The following is a 7,935-nucleotide window of genomic DNA, read 5'->3' on the forward strand; positions in this document are numbered from 1 at the left end:
GAGTCTTGCTTTGTTGCCAGGCTGGAGTGCAGTGACACAATCTTGGCTCACTGCAACCTCTGCCTCCGAAGTTCAAGTGATTCTCCTGCCTCAGCCTCCCAAGTAGCTGGGACTACAGACGTGCACCACCATGCCCAGCTAATTTTTGTATTTTTAGTAGGGACGGGGTTTCATCATGTTGGTCAGGATGGTCTCGAGCTCCTGACATCAGGTGATCATCCACCTAGGCCTCCCAAAGTGCTGGGAATATAGACATGAGCCACCATGCCCAGACTTCAGTCCCATTCTTGAACGGGCTTCCTGCTTCCTTTTTGTGGATAATTGTGTATGTAGTCTTATGTGTGTGTGAGCAAACAGCATACACACAAACAAGGAATTCATCTTATACACTTAACAAGGAATTCATGTTACACACACTAACAGGGAATTCATCTTAAGATGTGCACAGGAAATATCTTCCACCTTTACCCTCTTTGTGATCTTACATATGGGAGAAGTGAGGTACAGAGATAAGTTAGGTTGGCCAGCAAACTTGCATCAGTATAAATACAAAGAAGGGGAGGGAGGAACGTTCTTGCAAGGGCTGTGATGGGTCTCAGGAGGGTTAGACTTCTCAGATGGCTGGGCATCAGCTAGCCATGCTTTTGTTATATGATTGGAGGAAAAAGAAGTGGGAGGTGAGGAGTAACTCCTGGGCCCTGATGAGTATTCAAGCCAAGTACAGATCTGGAAAGCCTGTATGCAAAGGAGGAGCTCACTGCTGGAGAAAAGGCTGAAAAGCAGGACGATTGCCTCATATCATGAAAAGTGCTGGCCTGAGGAGGGTAGAAGGAAGGGCTGGGTAAGCCAGCAGGTGGAGCAAAGGAGTAGGCTTCAGCTGGGTGAAGATGTTCATGCAGTGCGTTATATAAAATATGCGAATTATTATTGGGAATAACCACATCTCAGCAGTGCTGGTTCTCAGTCTGGAGAATGGGAAGGGAAATAGAAAGGATCAGATTCAGAGAAGGCAACTTACCCAGTGTCGCAGCCTTTTAAACTCAAGTGAAACCTGGACCCTTCATGCCACACTCACCAGCCCAACCCACTTGTGTTGCAACCAAGGCCCTGCTGTAGTGCTTAGGAGAGCAGGTCTAGGGTACAGTGCCAGGGCTGATTAATGTCTTCCTTACAGTTTTCCAGTGAGGGATTGTGATTAAGCCTATTTATAGGGGCCTGGTCCCTTAATATTCTGCCTGGTGCATCTCTTGCCAATGAAATCAGTGCCATCTGCAGTGTGATTGCTGCTTTAGTGGCACCAGGGAGAGAGTTAATTAAACCCAATATAAATAGATTCTGCCCTCACTTTGCAATTCCAGGAGTGCTTTTCCTTCCTGTCCTCCACCCCCACATGCACCTCCTTCCTCTAAGGCCCCCTAAGCTCTTATCTAGGTGAGCAGGGCTGGACACCCCTATACCTAGGGTCACTAGCCACTGCCCAGTCTATTTCAGGACCAGACCTTAAATTCTGAGGGGTTAAAGTGGAAAGAACCCATGTGTGCACATTTTTTGTGCTTTTCCAGAACTGAGTACCATTTGGCAGTTGATCAGGCAATCTCCCGAACTATCCCATTTCCATCCCTTGGTTTTCAGCGTCTTTTTTTCTCTGCAACTAAGGTTTCTTTCTTGTTTATCCGAGGTCGGGAGCTGAACTGAGACAGTATATGGAATGGGTGCCTGGCAGCTACCAAGCACCTTGTAAGGGATCGGAAATGTTGCCCCCTCTCTGAACTCCTTCGTTGGCCCTACCAATTCCCCAGTCCCTGGTCCTGCCTTCCCCCTCCCTCATTCACTCAGCAGGCATCAGCAGACTCCCATCTGTATGCTCCTGGCCTCCCACCAAATGCTCTGTCCCCTTCTCCCCTATTTGTGCAGGCTGAAGCTATGTGCATAGTTGGGATGAGGGCTGTGTTGTCTCTCCTTCCTTTTTGAGGAGAATTGTGTATGTACTCTTGTCACTCCTTAGCCTTGTACTCATGGCTGGATTAGAGTTAGTGGGTGCGGGTGAGTGTGGGCAGCTCTGATGCTCCAGCTCCCACCCACGGGCACCATGACTCCTGTGAAGACCCAGCACTCCCTGGCAAATCACACGTATGCCGTGCCCCTCATCCAGCCAGACCTGTGGCGAGAGGAGGCCATCCAGCAGATGGTGGATGCCCTGCAGTACCTGCAGAAGGTCTCTGGAGACATCTTCAGCAGGTGGGTGCTGCCACTCACCTCCTCCTCATCAGAGGACCATCCCCATCCTGGGCAGTCCCAGCAACATACCCTCTGGGAGCAGCCCCCTAGGGGAAATCCTGGTCCTGAGGGACCCATCTGGCTTCCTTGTGTGGGAAGGGCTGAGGTAAGAGCCCAGCTTGGAAGGTTTTGCTCCTGAGAGTCTGAGAGCTCACTCGCTTCCACCCCACTTAGCCTCCTGGTTTCCTGTGGTGGCTCTGCTTTCCTAACTCATTCTCTTTCTCCCATTTGGGGGGCATACTTCTTCACTTTTTCCTGCAGCCAGCAAATACGTACCCAATAGTGTTTGTGTACAAGGCATTGTAAGAAACTCTATAGATCCAGCCATGGATAAGGCAGCATCCCTCTCCAACTGCAGTGCACATGCTGGCAGGAGAGAAAGACCTGATAACCAATGCATGATTAGTTCTTTAATAACAGTTGTGACAAGGCCTGTTGATAATATTTGGTAATCACCGTTATTTATATAGCATTAACCATGCGCCACCATTGACTTGAATGCATTAACTCATTTAGCCCTTGCCACACTTTATGAGCAGTCACTGCTGTCATCTCCATTTTATAGATGAGGAAACTGAGGCACAGAAAGGCTGAGAGACCTGGCCAAGTGACAGAGCCAGGGTTCAAAGCCACAAATCATGGCCCCAGGTCCTGTGGGTTATTACAGCCTCTGTGGAGGGGAGATAGGGTGCTGCGAGGCTTGTCCTGGCTTGGTCTTGGGTCAGGTAGACCTGGCTTGATCTCGGGTCAGGGAAGGGGGATGTGAGGAAATGACATTTGTGGTAAAGTCTAAGGGTTCAGTTGGGTAGGTCAGGAAGAAAATTCCAGAAAGAAGGAAGCACATGAACTGCAGCCCAGAGGTAGAGGACCTGAAAGAAAGCCAGCATGGCTGGAGCATGAAGCGGCCATTGCGGGAGCCAAGTTGGAGGGCTGAGGCTTCTTGTATCAGCAGTGCTGACCTCGCACAGTCCTTGGGCTCTGGTGAATTTTGACTCAGTGTTTATCTAATATGAGTGAGTGAGTGGTGTTTATTGTTTCCTGGCAAAGGTCCCAGCGGTTGTTGGATGCACAGGTCCTGTCTTTGGTCATGAAGCTTGGTCTCCTTCCTGGGATCCCACACAGTGTCTCACATGGTGGACCCCAGTGGGAAGTATGCGACCGCCTGACTCAGGTCCCTCTCATGGTCCAAGTCACCCCTGCCCTGCCCTTCCCTGGTTGTTGCCAGACCTGGATCCCCTGATCCTTCACTGTGCAGCCTCCACTTCTGTCACCAACTAGAAGCCTACCTCTTCCTGAATGACCTCACCCCTCTGACTCACCCCAACTTGCCCCCATATGGTCAAGAATATCCCTGTAACCAAGGGGTCATGCACTGAAGTGGCTGAGGGGGTCACCTTGGAGCTAATGCCTTGGCTCAGATCCAGCTTTCCTGTTTGCTTCCTCTGTAACCTTGGGCAACTCAATCCCTCTAAGCCTTAATGTTCTCATCTGTGAAGTTGTGGTAATAATGGTAGCTTCCTGGTAGAATTATTTTAAAGACTAAATGAATGAAAACATGGAAAGAAAGGGAACAGTGCCTGGCACCTAGGAGGAATTCAGGAAATAAATGTGAGCTCTTCCCTGTTGATAATCTTGACCCGTTCACTGGACTCGGTTGCCATTCATTAACTTGTCATCAACAGTTACTGAAATTGTTGGATGTACCTTTTGTGCTTATCATTGTGATAAATGTGCCCAAGGGATGCCTAGGCAAGAGGAGGATGCAGGTCTTTAAGAGCCATCAGCTCCAGATTATGGCTACCCCATGTTCAGTGCTTAGAATGGAGGCCAAAACCATTCCCTCAGAAACTGAGTTTCCTCACCAAGATGGGGATTGCATGGTTGCCCTTCTCTGAGGGAAGCCTTGGATTTTTGGTGTCTTTCCTTTCCTGTCCTGGTACTTGGCACCTTGTAGACAGTTGCATGTCACCTGCCCAGTGATGGGATGAGGAGAGGGCAGGAAGGCATCTTATGGGGAGTGGAGTGCTGTGTTCATTGAGTGTGGGACCCTCAAGTTGCTGGTGCAGCCCAGGGAGGGGAAGATGCTTCTCAGGAGCACTGGGCCTGAGTCCTGGCTCCCTCATGCGAGGTTCCAGGTCACTGCATCGATCTCTCCACCATGTGCTCTGCATTCCTGCTGGATCTTTAAGAGACACTAATTATGTGGCTGACACTGTGTCCTCAAAGAGCTTAGGGGCTGGAATGGGAACATGTAGGGCGAGACTAATTGTTAATTGTGTAGCATGGACCATGTGGGCTTCTCAGGATCTAGATAGAAGGGAGAGAAATCGGTAAGAATTGGTGGCACACCTGTCAGAACTCCCCAAACTAAGCTAAGCAAAAGGTAACCAATCAGTAGAGTGGCCTTTGGAGTTAGGGCTAAAATGACATCATCAGGGCCTGGCTTTGCATTTCTTCCTTGTCAGTTTGCTTCTTTGAGTCTGGCTGCATTCTCAGGCCATGCTCTTGTGGTGGCAAGGTGACATGGCAGGGTCAGTTTCAACAGGAAAGAATGCTCTCTTATGTCCCCCACTTGCTCTAGAGGCCACACTCGCCTGAATTGGTCCTTGTGTCTGTCCCAGAATCCATTACTGGGGCCAGGGGACTATGACATGCCACTTGGCTTAGACCAAGGAGCTCTTCAGACCACCCACCTGAAGCTCAGGGTGTAGGCCTGCAGGAGAGATGGATTCCCCAAAGGACACGGGGCCATTGCTTGAGTAAAGGGAAAATATGTGCTGGAGAGGAAAGCCACGTGCCTCCTCCACATAGGACAGGCTCCTGGAGGAGGAGGGCAGGGTAGGGAGGTAGGCGTGCAGGTCTCCCTGATGGGGTCTGGAAATGGGGCCACCGGCTTGGAGAGAAGCCTGTGTGGCTTGGAACGTGGTGTAGGATGGTCTGCCGGGAAGGCCAGCCTGCACAGGGGCTGGAGTAGGGTAGTGGTTCTGCATGGGGAGCAATCAGTGCTGCCTCTCCCTTGCATTCAGCTCACAGGGCATTCCCACAAGCCTGTGGGCCAGGCCTCTGAATGGTGCCAAGGAGCTTTGCCTTGGTTCCTCCGTGTCCCCATGAGGCCATGGGAGGCTCCCTGGCAGTGTGTGGGGTAAAGTAATAAGTGAAAAGTTGGGATGAATGAGTTAGGGTCCATGGAGTACTCAGGAGAGGACTTAGGTTGATTTAGGAGTGTTAGGGAGCAGTGATTGGGTTTCAAGCAGGGCAGGGGTGAGACAGAAGAGTTGAGGAAGGTTCATCAGGCACCTGTCACAGAAGGGACATGAAGAGAGAGTGGATGCCAGGGACACCCAGAAGCTGTTGCTGTAGTCAGGATGTGGCAGGGATGAGACTGAAGACAGGGGACCTGCAAACAGGGAGGGCCGGGTGAGACATTCAGAGGAAACGGATGACAGGAAATGGTGACAGATAGGGAACAATGATGAAGGAAAGGGAGGAGTCAGTGATGAGTGGGAGTGGAGTGGGGAGCACTGACACCTCTCCTCCTCCACCTGCCCTTTTTCTGTGGCACTGGACAAACGTGGACTTTTTATTTTTCATGGGCTTTCTTGGTGAGGATGTGACCAGCTTTGAATCTCTCCCCTTACACATGCTTCTCCTGCTTATAAACCTTCTGCACAGATGAAACAGGTGGGCAGAAGAGAGCCCTCTCTTTCCCTCCCACCCCATCTTAGGCCCCAGCACAGCCCAGTCCCTGGCCTCACTGGTGCCTGTGCCCGGTGGTGCAGACAGGTGAATGCCTGGCAAATTAGCATTCCAGGCTGTGCTCTCTCCTCCTGCTCTGCAGCAGCTGGGAGTGACAAGCACCTCCCAGGCTCTCTTTAGCTGTGCCCCTTCCTGCCCCCTCTTTCTGCCCCTCCATCTGTCCCTCTTCACCTGGGAGAAGCCAGGCCCCAAAAATATCGGGCCAGATATGTCACCTGCTTCCCATGACGTAGATGACAAGGCAGAAGGGAGTTGGGATGGCACAGGGAAGAGGAAGGAACAGACTGTGTGTGTGGAAGTTTGGATGCTGTCATTTGCCACTGTCAATGAGTCCCTGCACAACCTCTTCACCCAAGAGGCCGTGCCACAGCCCAGCACCTTCCCCCTGGGAAGGGTGATTTTCTCTGCATAGCTCTTGGTCCTTTCCTCCATCTCTTTCTTTTTCCTTTTCCCCACCTCTTCTTTTCTTCTCTTCCTCATTTCCCCTTTCCCCTTGACCTCACTTCCTCCTTCTCCCCTGTTCTTTCTACTGATCAGCACCTGGTGGCCCCCAAGGTTACACATTGCACTAGATCGTGGCATAATTAGCAAGTCATTCTTAATTATCCCAGAGTGGAGAAGATGAAGGTAAAGGAAAGAGCACAGGTTCAGGGTCTGCTTCCCTGGGGTCATGACAGGCAGGGGAGGAGAAGCAGTGAATTGGGAGTGGGTACTTCCTGCTTCCTCCTCCCCACAGCCTCTAGGGACTAGTGTGCTGACGGTGATGGGCGATCATCAGTTCCTTGTCACTTTCACAGGAATCACATGATGCAGAAGGGACCATTCCTATTTTTCAGTGGAAGAAGCTGAGGCAAAAACCAGTGAGTGGCCTCCCCAGGGTCATTCTGCTGCTAAACAGACATGAAACCCAGGCCCATGAGTTGCTGTGGTTATTGATGCTCATCTCTTACTTACCTGGGAGGCCTGAGTCTCTTTGGGAGTGGATGTGTGTTGTCTGATTCATCTTTGACTCCCATGGCCCCTAGCACTGTGCTTTACAAATGGAATGCACTCAAGATACTGAACAGTAAGGGGTGGAGTCGGGAATCAGGAATCGAGGGATGCTTGGAGATGGTCCTCTCCAGGGGATATAGAGGAAGACAGAGCCTTAGTGAGACCACGTGCAGAGCAGGCTGGGTGAGCTAGTTCTGTCCCTGATGCCCACAGAGCAGCTTCCTCTCTCATGCTGGGTGAGTGTGCCAGAGGGGATGGCTTCAGCACTGAGCTTGTAAACTGATCTACCTTGAAGTAGACCACCAAGCCAAGGGTGTCTATACCAGGAATGGCAAACAGATGGCTCTCATGGCACCATTCCCCCACCCTCATGGTGGGCATTGTTCATCTATGCCCTGGCCCCAGTGAGGCCTATAGGCCTTCCCACCACAGCCTCCCAGACGATCCTGCCAGTCCACAGAGATAGCAGACATGCTGCAAGCTTTCTGACCCTGAATCTGCACTTGTCCTTGGCACCATGGCCTCTGACCATGAGATAATAGACAGTCTGGAAGCTTTGTCAGCAAGCATGCCATTCCTTAGTCCCAAAGGCTCCTGGTTAAGGAAAGAGCCCCAGGATCATGTCTTCTGCCTCCACCTCAGGGAGGATTCACCCTTGGAGCACCCTGGATGGTGCTTGTGAGGTGGAGCCTAATTGCTCTGCAAAGTGATGCAGTTGTTTATTAGAAATTTGTCATTTTTTTAAACAGCGCAGAGCTCTGTTTCCTTGAAACTCTGCCCACTATTCCTGATAGAAGTTTACTCACTTCACCCGACAGCCCTTTTAATATTTTTGATATTTGAAGGGAATGATCATATTCTCAAGGTCATCTGATCTTCAGTCAGAACATCCTTCAGTTATCTTCATAT

At 50.8% G+C, this 7,935-nt stretch overlaps 1 pseudogene across 1 annotated transcript in view; it reads left to right on the forward strand.

Annotated features, from left to right (window-relative positions):
- Positions 1-1,821: 1,821 nt before the first annotated feature.
- The window catches only part of LOC108297917, a 12,807-nt pseudogene continuing 6,693 nt past the window's right edge, over positions 1,822-7,935 (forward strand). Inside the window, exon 1 of the transcript XR_001822387.2 lies at positions 1,822-2,238. The product of XR_001822387.2 is annotated as a WAS protein family homolog 2-like (transcript). The remainder of the gene's footprint in view (positions 2,239-7,935) is intronic.

Source organism: Cebus imitator, unplaced genomic scaffold (genome assembly GCF_001604975.1).
Source record: "Cebus imitator isolate Cc_AM_T3 unplaced genomic scaffold, Cebus_imitator-1.0 Scaffold860, whole genome shotgun sequence".
In the NCBI taxonomy this organism is placed as follows: Eukaryota; Metazoa; Chordata; class Mammalia; order Primates; family Cebidae; genus Cebus; species Cebus imitator.